This window comes from Corvus kubaryi, unplaced genomic scaffold (assembly GCF_017639235.1).
Source record: "Corvus kubaryi isolate FWS band 111438036 unplaced genomic scaffold, C.kubaryi_AGA036_p1.0 124, whole genome shotgun sequence".
NCBI classification, from domain to species: Eukaryota; Metazoa; Chordata; class Aves; order Passeriformes; family Corvidae; genus Corvus; species Corvus kubaryi.
The window spans coordinates 2,505,612-2,521,658 of NW_024580659.1; the positions used below are offsets into that span (position 1 = coordinate 2,505,612).

At 44.7% G+C, this 16,047-nt stretch overlaps 1 long non-coding RNA gene across 1 annotated transcript; it reads left to right on the forward strand.

The window, feature by feature from the left end:
* The first annotated feature begins 4,112 nt into the window (after positions 1 to 4,112).
* LOC121660316 lies at positions 4,113 to 15,708 on the forward strand. Its single transcript, XR_006014598.1, has 3 exons — positions 4,113 to 4,186; positions 7,135 to 7,217; positions 12,369 to 15,708. It is a non-coding gene; the product is annotated as an uncharacterized LOC121660316 (long non-coding RNA).
* Positions 15,709 to 16,047: the final 339 nt, after the last annotated feature.

Below are 16,047 nucleotides of genomic sequence, written 5' to 3' on the forward strand. Positions count from 1 at the left end.
CCTTGGAGCTAAACACTAAAATACTTTTAAAACAACTCTTTGGTTTCTGTATTTCTCCATCATCTTCCAGGCACGCAATAAAGCAATAAAATGGAAGGACTGCAGATACAAGTGCTACAGGCTTCTCCTTACATCCATCCTTCATAGCCATTTGCTTCCTCCTCCCCACACACACTTTCAAAGATAAAATCCTACCTTCAAAGCTACCTCTTTAAACCATCACCAACAGCCTTATTGATTTCGGTTTTTTCTAGACAAATTCTCAGTTTGCAATCCACTGAGGTCTCTGATCCAAGCTGGGTTAGGTACCCTGAAGGAAAGATAAGACTTCCAGTGCCTCTTTTCCCCTTGTCCTGAGACAGTGCATGAGTACAGGCTGCGAGGGTGCTGGGGTCTGTGATGCTGTAATTACCTTAGAGCTTGATCCTAAGACACAAAAACTCGCTCCACAAACACAGGATGATTACAGAACCATAGAATGGGGCTAAAAGGGATACTAAAGGTCATTTAATTCCACCTTCCACTAGAGCAGTTTAGTAAGTGAACAGCCAGAGCTGCGCCACGTACCTTTGGCTGGTGTTGCACGAGATGAACTCACATCCCAAACACCTGGCTGCCATCCATTTTGGTTGCAAGAAAAGGGCTGATGTTTCCTAAACCCCACTTTCTTGCCAAGTGCAGGCTGCTCCTGCTCCAGGGGCAGCCTTGGCAAAGCCATGAGCCCTCAGAGCCATCAGTGCTGAAGCATACAGGGACCACAGGCAGCTGGGAATTGCATGCTGCTGTTCCTATGGGATTTAGCCATCTGTGTACTTATAGCAGTCAGTTCTGAATTTATAGGAAGGGTGGAAATACAGTCCCACTTTAGCAGCAGCATCTCCTAGAAGAGGGTTTTAAGAAAGACTTTACTACTAGATCCTGAATTCATTCAACTCAGCACAACCCATTGACACCAGCAGAGGGTCAGTTCACACCAGCTGGGGATGGACCAATTTCCATTAAACTTGCAACACTCTGGGACTGCATTTGAACAGGGCCGATTGTGCCCAAACTACTAAGTGCTTCTGGAAGGCTGATGGACTCTTGTTACTGATTGGGATGATGCGGTTGCCAACAGAGAGGCTGCACAGAGCATTTCAAAGCTCAGTTTTGTTGCAATACTAAGCTGCATTGTCCTGTAAAAGCCTCTGCAAAATGTTGTGATCAGGGCTTTGTTAAAGTTGGAATCAGTGTCCCCCTAGAAATGCTGCCAGAAATTACTCCACGTGGCTTTCTTAGGTAGGTCTCACTGTTTTTGTCTTCACTTGCTATTGCTTGAGACTGACTTTTCTCCTCTAAATTTTATAGCTTGTTTGTAACCCTCTAATCCCTCTTGCAGTCTCCTTAACACCCTTCGCGCTCCACCACCTCCTCATGGAAAGGACAGACCTCTGACACAGACCACAAACACCCAAGCTCAGCTTGCCCCCCCTCAGCACCTCTGGTGTCTGAGGACTGCTGGCACAGAGCATGCCATAGGCCATGTCTGTCACACTTAGGAATTATCTCCTCGCAGTTCCATTATTAAAAGTAGAAAAAGCTTATTTTATGCTTTCCTGAGATTTTCTAGGGGGCTGATTCTTTGCCCTTGTCCCTAAAGAACAGGAGTGCAGTTGGGATTTCCTTGAGGCTGACACTAGAAGAAGGTATGTAACAATACAGACTTACATTATGTTCCTTCTTATGGAATCCCCCCGGCCATTTACAAACTGCACAAGCCTAACAAAACAAGAAAATAAAACATGAAAACATGCTAATTGGAATATTTACCATTAGCATTTCAGTGCCTAGGTACTTCCCACTGATAGTCTGCAGTATAAACCAGTGGAATCAGGCCAGTGCTACAAAAGCAAACATTGCTTTTAACCTTGCAGTCAAATGACAAGGAAATGGGAGGAGAGTGAGCCAAGCCTCCCCTGGTGCAATCAGGTGCAAAGCCATTCAGGCAGTGGCTTCACACCTGTTTACAAAGTCCAGTGCTCTGACCCAGCTCCTAAGCATGCATCAAACCAGCCTCAGTTTGTGGAAAAGTGGAGCAATGACCCAGTCAGTCCCTGAGGCTCGGAGAAATTTGACCCTCCCTAATTCTGTGGGAAACAGGCTTCCAGCTGGGTCCACCAGCTGCCAGCTTTCTACACAGTCTTGGGCACTGTCAACTGGTGCGATGCCTTAACTAAGCTGGATGGAGAGATCTCAGAGATATTGCTTATCACATGAATACACCAAATCTCATCCTCTATTAAGGAACCTTTTGCTATAATGCAAACAGGTCCCTGCTCCCAACAGAGAGCAGTTACAGTGCAGTCCTTCACCCAAGCAGGAACAACAAAAGAAGGGATGTAGATAATCTTTGTGGAAAACACATCATTCAACAAGTACTGACTGCTGGAGCATGAGGCCACTGCTCCCACTGGCATTCCCCTGTGCACCTTGATGAATCCTCTCTCTTGCTCAGGCATAGAAAAAGCTGCTGTGAAAATAACATTCTAGAACACAGTAGATCAGTTGGCACTGAAAAATGTTTGTATTCAATTGTTCTTCAGTTCTGTTAGCCTTTTGGCCATCTTCCTAAATTTGACAGCAACGTCTGTCATGTAAAATCAATTCTGGATTTTTTTTTTAATATGTCTTTATATGAGCACTCTGCTTTTTAAAAGGCAGAAGGCTGATGAGAGCAGGGAAACAAGGGACTTACGGATCCCAGTGGAGTTACAGAGAAAGATGTTGGCAAGTGCCTCCTCTGCTGTTGTTACAGCAGTGTTGTTGTAGCCACAGTGACCCAAGGATGATTAACTATTTAACACCTCCCTAAATTTTATCAGCTTCTATTTGAGACCTGAAAAAGATCTCCAAGGCCACATCTCATCAGCTTTACCTCAGATGTAGCAGCTGATTTATTCTCAGATATTCTTCCCAGAAACCTTGTCTTGTTGGCACTATTAGAGACAGGCCTCTGTTTCCCTATTTTCAACATCTTGCATTTTACAGAAAAGTTTTAGCAGACATAAACCCCAGGACAACTCCTCACAAACAGTTACACAACTGGAACAGCAGACAACGAGGGCAAGGAGCTTCCAACTGGAGTGTAACCGCACAGGTCCCACACTTGAGCCTGTGTCCAGGGCCAGGACAGCACCTCCAACAGGAACAAGGTGTTTGCCAGTGCTGGCTCCCTTGCTCCTGCACCCAAACATCCGAAATTTCAATATAAGACCAGGGAATGGGGATTATGTCATTAAATGAGAATCCCAGTTTCCATTCATGTGGCTAGAAAGAAAAAGGGAAAAACTCCTTATAAGCACATTTTTGACTGCCAGAGGCTTTCAGCTCCACAGGTCTCAATTAACAGCTGTCCAGCAGAGACACCAGTTTGCTCTGGTTTCTGACTGAGCTGTGCATACAAAGGTGTCAAAGCTCTGCCTCAAAGCTGCTCGTGGGAAAGGGGAGGGCAGACACAGACAGTGGGACAAATGTGGAGCCTGCCCTGCTCCATCCCAGCTCAGAAGCCATTCAGAAGGCCTTGAGGAGATTAGTCCTTTAGGCAGGGGTGAATTTTAGATATCATTCTTTGATACCACAGAGACATACACCACCAGCTTCTGTCACTGTCAGTAGAAGGCAATGTCAGGCCTCTGCAGACAGCCCTGTGACCTTCTCTTTAAAGATCTGTCAGCTTTACTCCATAACACGGATATCAGCCAGCTTTTAAAAACAGCCTCCAAGTGCACAGGCGTGAGCCTGCTCACAGGTACCCTGATTAAGCCAAGAACAGAATTCATTCCTTATTACTAGTAGGGGAAAGAGAACAAAAATGAAGCTGCCATAAATAAACCAAAGTAAAGGCCAACTTCTGCCCTCAGCTGTAGGTGAGCTGGAAGGGGTCATTCAGGGAAGACAACATAACTGAGTCTGCGGAATGATGCCAGGATGGAGATGCATACCTGCCTCTGCCTCCCCCAGCACCACCAGCAAGGCAAATTCTGCTTATTTCTTATGTAAGCAGATGGACTCTGGACTAGGCTGCAGTCAAACAGGGACAGCCTCAGCCAGTCTAGACACATCTGTGCCAGTGGCACAGGAGCTTGGCTGGATACCCATAAGCAGGGTGGCTGCGTGGCTCAGGGGAGTGTGGAAAAAGTAATTTTGGGTGAGTAATTTTTCAACAAGGGGGTATAATCTGCGCCAGGTGCTCTGCTGACATAGGAAGGCAGAGCTCCCCAGATGCCAGTGCCTGTGATAACCAGTGGCTGGCTGGTAATGGTTTGGATCTCAATGGCTTTAACCACATCAGCATGTGCTGCAGGCTGGGGCAAGACGGCCTGAGGTTCCCCAGCTTCTCAGACATGGTGAAGGGAAGCCAGAAGGGAAAGCCTGATGCAGTATACACTTGAAACAGTGAATGAATTTATTAAAGAAGCCCCCCTTGTGACAGTGTCTTTCTCTTCATAAGGTTTCATTGCATAGCTGTTCTCCCTTTTGGTTTGTCAGCCTTCTTTTCTCCTCTGTATTAAAATTGAAATGTTCAAACCCTGCAGCTGATTCAGATGAGAGGACTATAACCACTGGATATATACTCTGCACCTAAACACAGCACAGCCTTGCAACATCTTCTTTTAGGAAACAACATTGCCAAAACACATGGCCAATTTAGGCCATGTTGGAATAACCCATCCTTCATTTTGCTCCTCCAGGCACGGGTGTACTTCTGTACCCTTCCCTCCTTGATGATTTACATCTCACATAAACCTGGCCTGGCTCTTAGGTGCTCCAAAACATGAGCCAACAGAGGAGTGGAGTTGACTTTAATCCACCTTGGTGCCTTCACTAGTCCAGAACTATGATAGGCTGTACCTATCTCAGCACAACCGAGACTGTGCTGTTTCTCACAGAAAACAAAGTGAATTACACCAGCAGCAACAATGGACTAGGAGCAGGAGCAAAATCTGGGCTTCCAGGGAAAGCTCCTAGAAGTTTGTTCTGAGGGGACTCTGTCCTTTCTCTCACCATCTATTTATTCAGCCAGGATTTATTCAGCCACATTGTAAGGGAGAGTCACCCCTTACATCTCACTCATTTTCGTAAGAGTTCAAGTTCACTACAGCTGAAGGGAGTTGTGCAAACGGATCCTGTTAAACTGTAACCAGTCATCGGATGTGCCAGTTAATTATCTACTTTGAAGCTTGTCCCTTTTGATAATAATTTTCCATGGTTGCAGAATTAAAGCTTAACTGGTCATTGGCTTCAAAAATGACCTTGTCTGACAGGGAATGTGGAAGAGGAAACAACAGTAACATGACCTTCTTGTGTAAATTCTAGATGTGGACAGAGGGGAGAAAAATACTGCTGGCAGCTTCCAATTGACTCAGTGATTTATCTCAACCAGTCTGTAACCTTCCCCCGCTCATCTCCAGGCATGAAAGAAACACCAGCTCCTGCCTCCAGGAGCTGCAGGGCAGTGCCAGAGAGAGCCCTACCTACAGGGCTTATTAGACAGGAGAGATGCACTTGGAAAGCACAGGAGCATTACAACCTGTGCACCTGACTGGTGAGCTGCCTGCTCCCTTCCTGCAGTACTGGCCAGTCTTGAGGAAACATGATGGAAACATAAAAAGTATTTAAAAATCCAGACTACAGGCAGGGGAGTTTCTGAGCAGATGCCAAGTGTGACAATCCACTATCAGTAGGCACAAGTAAGGCATTAAAACCAGTCCAGTTCCACTGGACTCATAACTTAGAGCAGTAAAATTGTGTTACACTCCAGTATCACATCCAGAACTATTTTAGCCCTTTAAATCCATTATAAGATGGAAATGAATCCTAAATTTTCCTAGGCAGACAACCAACAGCAAAAAGCAAAGGGCAAGGACAAGACAAACATCACCAGATGTGATGATATGTTACAAAGCCCATGCCAGACTTCTCCCAGCAGCCAGCACTCACTCAGACAAGATGCTGGGGAGTCAGGGCTGCTCACACACATGGTTACTACAACAATTTTTGGAAAGGGGCAAGAGGGAACATAATTCATTACCAGATTTGAGGAAACTTAGTCACACAGTAATGAGGGTAAGTGACCGGACAGATTGTCAAAGAAGGAAAAGCTCTTAGCATGAGTCCTCTCTCTTCAAAAGCACCTTGCTTAAGATTTACAAACCCACTTTGCTGACTAGGAGTGAAATTTAAGCTTAAAATCCTTGAAAACATTACTCAGTCCAATGTGATGATAAATCAATGAGGTGAAGAAACATCCATTCATTTACATAATTTTTTAGTTACCCGAGATAAAGTGGAATTTGTGTTGTTCTAAAGCACTGGGAGAGTTAAATGTCTAAGGGAATACTTCAGTAATAACAACTTACTTTTAAAAGATTTTGGATCAAACAACACTGGAACCAGAGATTTCCAGAACTCCTCACAAATGAAGACCTCACCAGCCAAAGGGCCCCTTGTTTCCCTGCTTGTGCCCACTGGTGGTCTTGGTTTCGCTGGACAGCTGCAATCTGCAGGCTTGGAAGAAACTCCCTGGCAGAGCTGCTGAACTGAAGCCTCCAAGCTTCCTTGGTGCTCTGCTTCAAGCCAGCTTCCCTGGCTAAATTGCCCAAGAACTGGAAACTTGGTCTCTGCAGATCCACTCAGCTATTTTGCCCAGAAAAATGGACCTCAGGACACCCACTCAGTAAGATCTTGCTGTTTTGGAGATTGCCTAGGAGGAAACTTAGAGCTGCACTTTGGATACTGCAAAAATTCAGAGCCTGAAACACCTTCCTCTCAGTGGCCTTAGTTTGATGGGAAATACACCACCCAGCTCCAATGACTTGCAGATACAGCTTGAGATCACACAAGGAGAAAACCCCCAGTAAAAAGGAAGATGGGACTCTTGGAAGGGTCCTGCACTGTGAGGCATTGAGTGCTTATTGTTGTACAATGGGAAAATTCTGCAGTGCCACAAAGAGCACAAAGATGCTGTTTATATCCACTGGCTGGTTTCAGCGAGCTATTTTGTACTAAATTTCCCTGCTGATCCAGCTGCATTGTGATAGCAGGTGTCTGCTAGCATCTATCACATGTTATTGCATTTTTCCCTTCCACCTTCAGGTGTAAAGAACACAATGCATCACTGCACAATAGGAGAGGAAGAAGACGCTGCCTAATTTCCCATAGGATGCAATATTTATCCTGTAAGTGCGGATTAACTGAATAACTTGCTAGATTTGTGTCAAGGCTTGTAAGGAGCGGTGACTAATCCTAGCTAGTGGGGATTAACAATGTTTGCTGTGGGAAATGTGCCAGACTTTTCAATTATATCATGTCTTACAAACAGACTGCAATGGTTCTACATGAATACAACTGCGTTCTTGCCACAGCACAGTGATAACAGCATACGTCCTTTCTAGTTTTTTAATGCCACAGACTAGAGCAAGCCTCAGCAAGAACATCACCTGGATGGACAGCAGTACAAGAGCCTGCTCCTCTTTTAAAGTAGGGCAAAAGGAGGAGGAGGATCAGGTGTGCAGTTAGAAAGCCCTAAAGTTACACCTTAAGAAGCTATGGTTGAGTGTGCACCACCTGTGTTACCCTCACAGGATAACACACACATACTCACACACTTCCCAGAAGAAGGGAGCCCTGGAAAGCCACAGATGGCTGTCTGGAGAAGTGGTGTTGAAGACTCAGGCTCCAAGCAGCACCCAAGGCCACTCTCAGTGGTGGAAAATTACATTACTAGAGCCCTGATCATCAGCAAGGGAAAAAGCAGAAAGAAATCCAAGAGGTCCAGCTGGCAACACAAGCATCCCACTGTGTTCTTACCCAGAAACACCTCCCCATGAAGTGTGTTCTGAAAGGTATAGCTCACTCAGCTTTTCCTTTCGCTGCCTCAGCATAATAGGGAGACACAAGGCTCCTCATGCTCCTCATGGTACAGAAAAAGGTCTGAGGTGTGGCACTCCAAGCAGGTTGAAGGGATACAGCCCATCCTGACCACTCCAGCTCACTTCCACATACCCATAGCCAGACCAAGGGTTTGACTCAACACCAGTTTGCATCTTCCGCTTGGCTTGAAAAATTTCTGGATATCACAGAATCATTCAGGTTGGAAAAGGCCTCTGAGATCGTGTCCAACCTATGACCAAACTCCTCAATGTCAAGCACACCATGGCACTGAGTGCCACAGCCAGCCTGTCCTTAAACACCTCCAGGGACAGTGACTCCACATCTCCCTGGGCAGCCCATTCCAACATCTAACCATTCTTTCTGTGAAGAAATTCTTGCTAATATCCAACATGGTGCAGTTTAAGACTACATCATCTCACCCTGCCGCCAGTGACCAGGCAGAAGAGGCCAATTCCCAACTTTCTGTCAGTAGCTGTGCAGAGTGGCAAGGTCACCCCTGAGCCTCCTTTTCTCCAGGCTAAACACCCTCAGCTCCCCCAGTTGCTCCTCACAAGACTTGTACTCCAGACCCTTCACCAGCTCTATTGGCCTTCTCTGGACATGCTCCACACCCTCAATGTCCTCCTGAACTGAGGGGCCCAGAACTGGACACAGGACTCGAGGTGCAGCCTCACCAGTGCTGAGTACAGAGGAAGGATCACTTCCCTAGTCCTGCTGGCCACACTCCGATACATCTATGAAGCAAACCAAAATGAATACAAAAATAAAGCAAACTACAGAGGCTCAACTTGTCAGTATTGCCTCTCCCATTCTCTGACCTGACAGAGTTCAATTCTCAGGACCAAACTACTTGTCTTCTGAGTATAACCCTCCTGCCAGTGAGCCTTCATTCAGACTCAGCCATGGGAGCTTTATGCTTTGCACAAGACAAAATCCCCTTTCTGTGCTCCTCCTGGAGCTCTCCTAACAAGCCACATATTAACACTGATTTCTCCCACAAGTATCAGTAGTTATTACCACTTAATAGTGTTCCAGCGTGCTTGGGAGTAAGAATAGCACCGAGGTAATTAGAGGAAAAGGAACATCTTCTTATGAGTAAGGCATGCACAGCTGAACAGAGTGTTTTGCAATAGCATGACTGCCCAGTGACAGCTGTTCCAGCACACCTGAGATGGCCTACTCATTTTTCAGATTGGTGACAGATTGTCCCCCGTGACTGCACCCACCTCCACAAGGACTTGGCAAGAAAAGCAGAGAAACCCATCATGAAACAGCCCACAGTCACCCGGCAAGGCCCTTCTGTGTCATCAGAGATGTTTAGATCCAGATTCTGCATCTAAACACAGAGAAGGGTCTTGAGCCTCACCTAGCAATGCTTTCACCAGCTAACTACAGGGAAAGCACCACCACACCCTCATTTTTAAAGTATTTCCAGCTGAAGTATTTAATTTCTGGTTTATTAGTTTAGCTGTAGCTATTTGTGAAACAAACAAAAGCTGCAAGCAAAGGGGAGCTTAGGCCTCACACATGTTTTTTCTGGCTATTGTACATCACCGGTCCAATGTGGACAGACACCATCACCCCATTTTGTAGTCAGGAGAGCAGGGGGACAGGGAAGGGAAGAGAAGGGAAGGACAGGGTGTCTCACAGGCAGACCTGCTGCTCTGTCAAGCCACACTCAACCAAAAGCCTGGCATGGTGAGACTCTCCTTGCTCATCCATGGACAACTTACTATAAGCAGAGACAAGTTTCTCCTGTTTGTAAACAGTTATTCAAGCAACAAAGTTAAACACTTCCATTTATTTCTTGTTCCCACATCCTTACAATCTTACAAGTCCTCCTTGTGATTTTTCAGCTAGCTCTGAAACTTGCTGGGAGCTCCAGGAAGCTTCTCTCTTTTCAATAGGGAGGTCCGCAGGGACACCTACGCCAAAACCAAAACTGAAGCACGGTGTAGAGCAGGGCTTAAGCTGCTGCATTCCCCAGACCTACCAGCTTGGGATCTCCATTTGCCAGGCTGCACCCAGCAGCTGGGCTGGGCAAGAAAGCTTAAACCTGAGGTGGGAATAAGGCAGGAGCAGTTGTAGGGGAGTAGGTGGGAAGGGCAGGGAGACCAGAGGTGGGTAAGGCTTGGGGTAGAGGGGAAGGTGATGACAGTGACACCCTATTCCAAAAATATTGGGCTTTGCTGCTCCAGATCCTCCAGCAAAACATGGAACAGGAAACCTACTGTCAGCCTGAGCAAAAGCTTTGGTCATCTCCAGGCTGCTTCAAACAGCTGCTCCCACAGCATTTGGATGTCCTGCCCCCTCCTGCCTTCCCTGTGCTGAGCATTATGTTAATGAATCATGCACCAACCTCCTTCCTTGATTTATTTGCCAAAAAAAGATTTGTGTGGGGTGGCAATTAAAGAAGTAGACTGTGATATTCATCAGCTTGTGTGCCTCTGAACCTGACCACATCCTGGAGCAGCAACTCCTCACAGGTGTTCAGATACTGTGGTAATAAGCGTTTGGACAAAGAAAATACACCATCAAAAACAAGAGTTGGGAGAAAAAAGAGGAGACTCCTCAGAGAAAAGGAAAGAAAGAATATAGGTTGAGGAGTTCAATTTGCCACATTTTTTTGATCAACCTTCAGAGATTTCAGTCCAATGCAAGACTGTAATGAAAATGTTAGAGAGGATAATATTTTACAGATACAAATTGTATTCTTCAAGCAAATCAGTATGCATACTACACAAAAATATTTTAAATCATTGTCTACTAAACCCCATACTCTCCTGGAAGCAACAACAAAAAAATGTGCTCATATTCTTTGTTTAACTCACTTCCTTATGTAAGGTCCATGTTTTCTTCTAACACAGTGGTAGGAGAGTTGTGAAATACAAATAGCTTCTCTTTTTACTCTTCAGAATTATGTACAATATTGACTGCTCCCACTCACTCAGATTATCTATATTTTGTAAACAGCAAGCACACTTTAAAAGTGCAGATTTTTTCCAAGGCCTTCTCAATTCTGCTGATGTAAAACTTCGCACTGATCTATTAAAATTGCTTTTACATCCAAGTACCTTCCAACAGGCTGTACCCCTTTCCATGCTTTCTAATGTGTACTTTTCACCACTGTTACAAAACTACAAAACCCAGACCTACTACACCACATTTCTGACCAAGATTTGTTTGAGAATATCTGACTGGTGGTGACCCAAACGCTCCCTAAACCTCAGCTCTTTCCTTATTTTCCATGCTTGATGCTCTAACCATGCTGGCACTTCTTGTCCAGAAAGATAAGAGCTGTAAACTTGGTAAACATTCCTATGGGATTGGTTGCACACTTGCCTTTCTAGTATTTAGATAAACATTTTAGCAACATCAGATATTGTTTGGAACTCTGGTTCTGTACACTGTGAACATTATCTAAAAGTACTTTCCTAAAAACTCCACATGAAATGTTTGTGCCTTTCAGGTCCTCATTAAACACCTCATTTCCCAAAGTATTGATTTTGAATAATGTCTTAGTGCAAGGACTTCTCTGCTGCTTCTACTCAGTCACAATCATCATCATCAGTGGAGTGTTCAGCTTCTCAGGGAAGAACTGAATGACTTTTTTTGGCACTAGAAGGGTTAACAACTGACAGGATATTTTTAAGTCAGCTATGTCAATTATTCTGTCAATGTTTCAACTTTTCCACTGTCTTGGGAGTTCAGTGCTGCTTTTGTTGCTTTTCCACACTAATGTTCCAAGCCCTCTTGAGCAACATCCTCCCTCCCCCAACCTCCCATTTGTTCAGCTTTTTAAGAAACCCTTTGCACTTGTGAGTGTAACCTACGCCAGAAATATTAACTGTAGGTTTTATAGCTGTATAAAATCTGGCATAAATATCACAACTCAGTCTTAACTACCAAATATTTGCAACATACCTTTAGTGTCAATGGTTACACTATTTAAAATATGAGCGGGCTGGTGGTGGCACAACATTTCCCCGTTTGAAGAGAAATTTAATAGATTTCCTTGGACTACAGATGCTTTGGAGAAATTAGTATTTGAAATTTGGGCTGTCCAACTGGACTGTTTCTTAATTACAACAAAGAACAGGCAGTTTCTGTCAGCTGAGACTACCAAGAATAGAGTTGCTCCCTTCATCATTGCTTTGATAAGCAGATGGCCTCGGCCATTTGTTCATTGTGGAGCTGGAAATGGAGCTGGTTCAATGCAAGACATGGCAGAAATTAGTTACAGGCAACAGGTTGGCCCTGACTCCTGTCGCGTGCTAGGAAGTGGCACCTCTAGAACAGGAGAGGTCAGGAAAAGGATTCTTTGTTTTGGGGTTGATGCTTCTTCACTGCATTACACAGTATAAAGGTGTAAGATGATGCTGATCCTGTCACACCTTTGCCTAAAAGGATTCCTTCCTTCTTTCATTCTGATTTAGTATTGGGCTCCTCACTACGAGAAGGACATTGTGGATCTGGAGTGTGCCCAGAGAAGAGCAATGAAGCTGATGAAGGATCTAAAGGAAAAGTCCTGCAAAGAACAGCTGAGGGAGCTTGTGGAGGGGCTTGGCCTGGAGGAAAGGAGGCTGGGGGGGACTTTATCACCTTCCACAACTCCCTGAATCTCTGCTCCCAGGTAACAAGAGACAGGACAAGAGGAAATGGCATCAAGTACTGCATACTTGCAGCTGATCCGTGTTAACATCACTGCACAGATTAAGCACCTGAAACATCTTGGATGGTTTTTCCTTATGGACACCATCCCAGTGAAAAGATGGCAAAGAGTACAAAGAATATAAGGACATTTCTGCAGGTATCAGAAGCACCCAGCTGAAAAAATCATGAGTGGGGCACTGGAATAATGGATAATGTTTACATGATAGATGTACTAAGGATGCTCTTCCTAAAGGCAACTTTCAAGCAAAAGCAGCATGTTGTCAAAAATGTTAAAGACTACAGCTCTAAGGAGTAAGATTTCAACACCTGCCCTGGTTATTTAAGGATATATTTTCTTAGTTTGTATCCAACCATGTGTTGTTGTTCTTTTTAAGATTACACCCTTCAGAGAAGGCAAGTGAATTACTCAGAGGCAGGTCCTGACCAGTCCCACTGAGCACAAGCAGGCACAGGGGATGGAGGGAAAGTCACCTGGCTGCTTTTTAGATGGGAAAGCATCATCCTGGTAGCCTTAGAAACAAAGACCATAAGCACAGCTTGCAACCACTTGGCCCCAGGCTACTCCTTGCCCTTCTTTGAGCACAGCAGGGCTGGGTGCGGGCAGTGCTGAGCAGAGATCCCACAGAACATGAGCTCTTCGGGATGTGGTGTCTGACTCAACAAGGCAGAATGCAGGCAGCACTGGGGCACTGCGCTGGTTTAGGGACTAGGACTTGGAAATAGTTTAACACACAGAACCCAAATCAGAGTCATCACCAAAGACTTTGCGGCTGCTCTTGGCAAAAGACCTACTCCCAGTGATTTGGTGATAGGCAAATGCTGCTGTTTGTACTTCCAGAGATTAGTCACTTTGGTAATTTAAGCAAGTAGTAAGCAATCTTCACTTCCTGTCCTGATAAACCATTCAAAACAACATCACCTGGTTTATCAGCACTGCCTCAGAGAACACCATTCCAATTGAGAGATAAAGCTTGTGTGCTTTGATATCATTTCTTCAGTGACCCCTTTGAATCTGAAGTGCTATTGAAGTGCAGGATCTTATCTGTGCATGGTCACAAACATATTGGCTTTGTAGCAGGCTTTGCCCAACATCATGCCAACCCTCCCAGCCTTGCTTCCTCTGTTGTACCCTGTTCCAGAGGGACAGAGCAGATCCTACTTTGCTTACAAACTACAAGCCATATAAATAGCTGAGAGCTTCATTTGCAATCTGAATTTGCATATATCTGATAACAGCATGTAAAGCAAGCTTACAAGAAAAAGAGAAAAAAGATCAATTTTTACCTTATTAGGTGGGACTGAGTCTCCACAAAGTGGCTGTGGGATAGAAAAGGGTATCCCTGCACAAAAACTCATTTGTCCTTCCCTGACCTGTGAGTCGCCACTGTCACCAATCCCACACCCTGATGCCTCCAAACCCAAGGTAGTTGCAGTGTTGTACTGACCAGCTTCTCTCCATTAAATATTCAAACAGGCCCGTAACTCCCAGTCTCAGTAGCCTGGGGATAAGTCTGATTTTAAAAGAACAACCTCCAAGTTGGGAAGAAAAGTTGCTGTTCTCTTTTAGTTGGTGTAGGGGAGAAGGGAGGAAGAGAGAAAACTTTCACTTACTTCCTGTAAGTGAAGCCTTCAGCCTTATCTTCAACCTTTAAAACATTCTCTTCAAGGCAGAAATACTACAGCCAGTGTGTCCAAAGAACTTTGCTTCTATCATGACCAGTCAAGTCCAACCAAAATGTCTTTCAACTTCATGCTGGATTGGGCCCTTAAACTGAGCAGATCAAGGCAATGGGCACCAACAGAACAAACTAAGAGGTCATTATTGTTGCTGAGTTATAAGCAAATGCCATGATTTGGAAGAGCACTAGTGTTAACAGCTTAGTTATGCTATAAAAAACACCAAAAAATACTTTTACTTAAAATTCCTGCACACTGATACTGATTAGAACAGCCTTTAGATCACGGCCCTATTTCCTTTGAGCCTATATAAATTTATATAGAAGACCCTTGCCGTGATTCCCTGAATGTTTATATCGAAGTGATTAGGTAAGTACTGACTTTTCAGAAGAATCCAATGACAAACAAGGCCAAATGCCAAATATTTAGGAAACAGGGGTATTTAGAAATGAGATTACAACATCAATGTCAGAAATATCTAGAGTTGGAAAAGAATCAGGTAAATTGCAACATCAATTCTATCCAGTAACCCTTCCTCTCCAAACTCACTTTGATGTTCTAGTCAAATATTTCAGACTGCAGATCAAACCCAGGTCTGGTTTTGGTGGAAGTGTTTTTACATAGAATTTCAGGAGTCAAGGACTTGGGGTTTTGCATTGAGGCCAGTAATCAGGCTGTCAAAAGAATAACCATCACTGCTGTAGAGCAGGGGCTCCCTTTCCTAGCACTGCCAGAAAGATTGAACTAGTGCTTAAACTGCACATATATATATATATATATACTCCCCAAATGCAGATTCCTGGTGCCTGTGTGTGCTTTCAAGCACCCACATCAGTCAGTACAGCAAGTTCCTACACCTGTGGCTCAGAAAAAATTGATTTGCACTAGAGAAAAAGTTAGACGGTGGCAGCTTTATAGCTTCTTCCAACTGGAAGCAGGAGTTGCTTTGCCAGGAAGCTCTTCTTTCTGCAAGTAGAGCTTTCTTCGTTGGGTACTACAAAAATAAAAGTACTAAAAATGTAGAACTTGGACATAAACCTTCAAAGGATAGCACTGTCTCATGGGGCAGTCACTACCCCAAACCACGCACACAGCCAGGAACACTGTGTGGCTTTACCCTGATCTCCTCAAGGTGCACAGCTCAGGAGATGACTGTGATTCCACAGGTGGCTCTGACTGTCTGAGCCTTGGTGCTTGCAATTGTTGCAGGGCATTGGAGAGCAAAACTTGCACCAATTTTGCCATTAAATGGCAATACCCCATGACTGAATACCTTAAGGGCTGAGGGGACCTCAAGGGACTAGTACTTGACTTCTGTGAGGGCTGGAAAACCCACCAGGAATGTTTCATTTCCATGAGGTTTCTGTCACAGCAAAAGAGCCTAAATTGGACAAAAGTTAATAAATAAATTGATTGTTCAAGGTACAGGGATGGAATGGTAGAATTGAGGCCTGGAAAAAGCAGGTTTGGTCTGCTTGGAAGACAGGATACAGCCTTGGGGGGTTACCACAGTGCACACAGGTCTAGTATTCCTAAAGTATACCAGAGCTATCCTGCAGGGATTTCCTCATCTTGAGATCCTACACTGCAGCGTGTGACAGCCCACTCGTGGATTCTCTGCAGCACATCCCAGGCTCTGCTCTGGAAAACCAAGGACATATAGGAAAAGAAAAAAAATGTCACTTCTTCAGTTCTCCTACACTGTTGCAGACAGACCATTTGCAGAGCTTCTCTCACAGAGGAGTTAACTCCCTCATGCAGCAC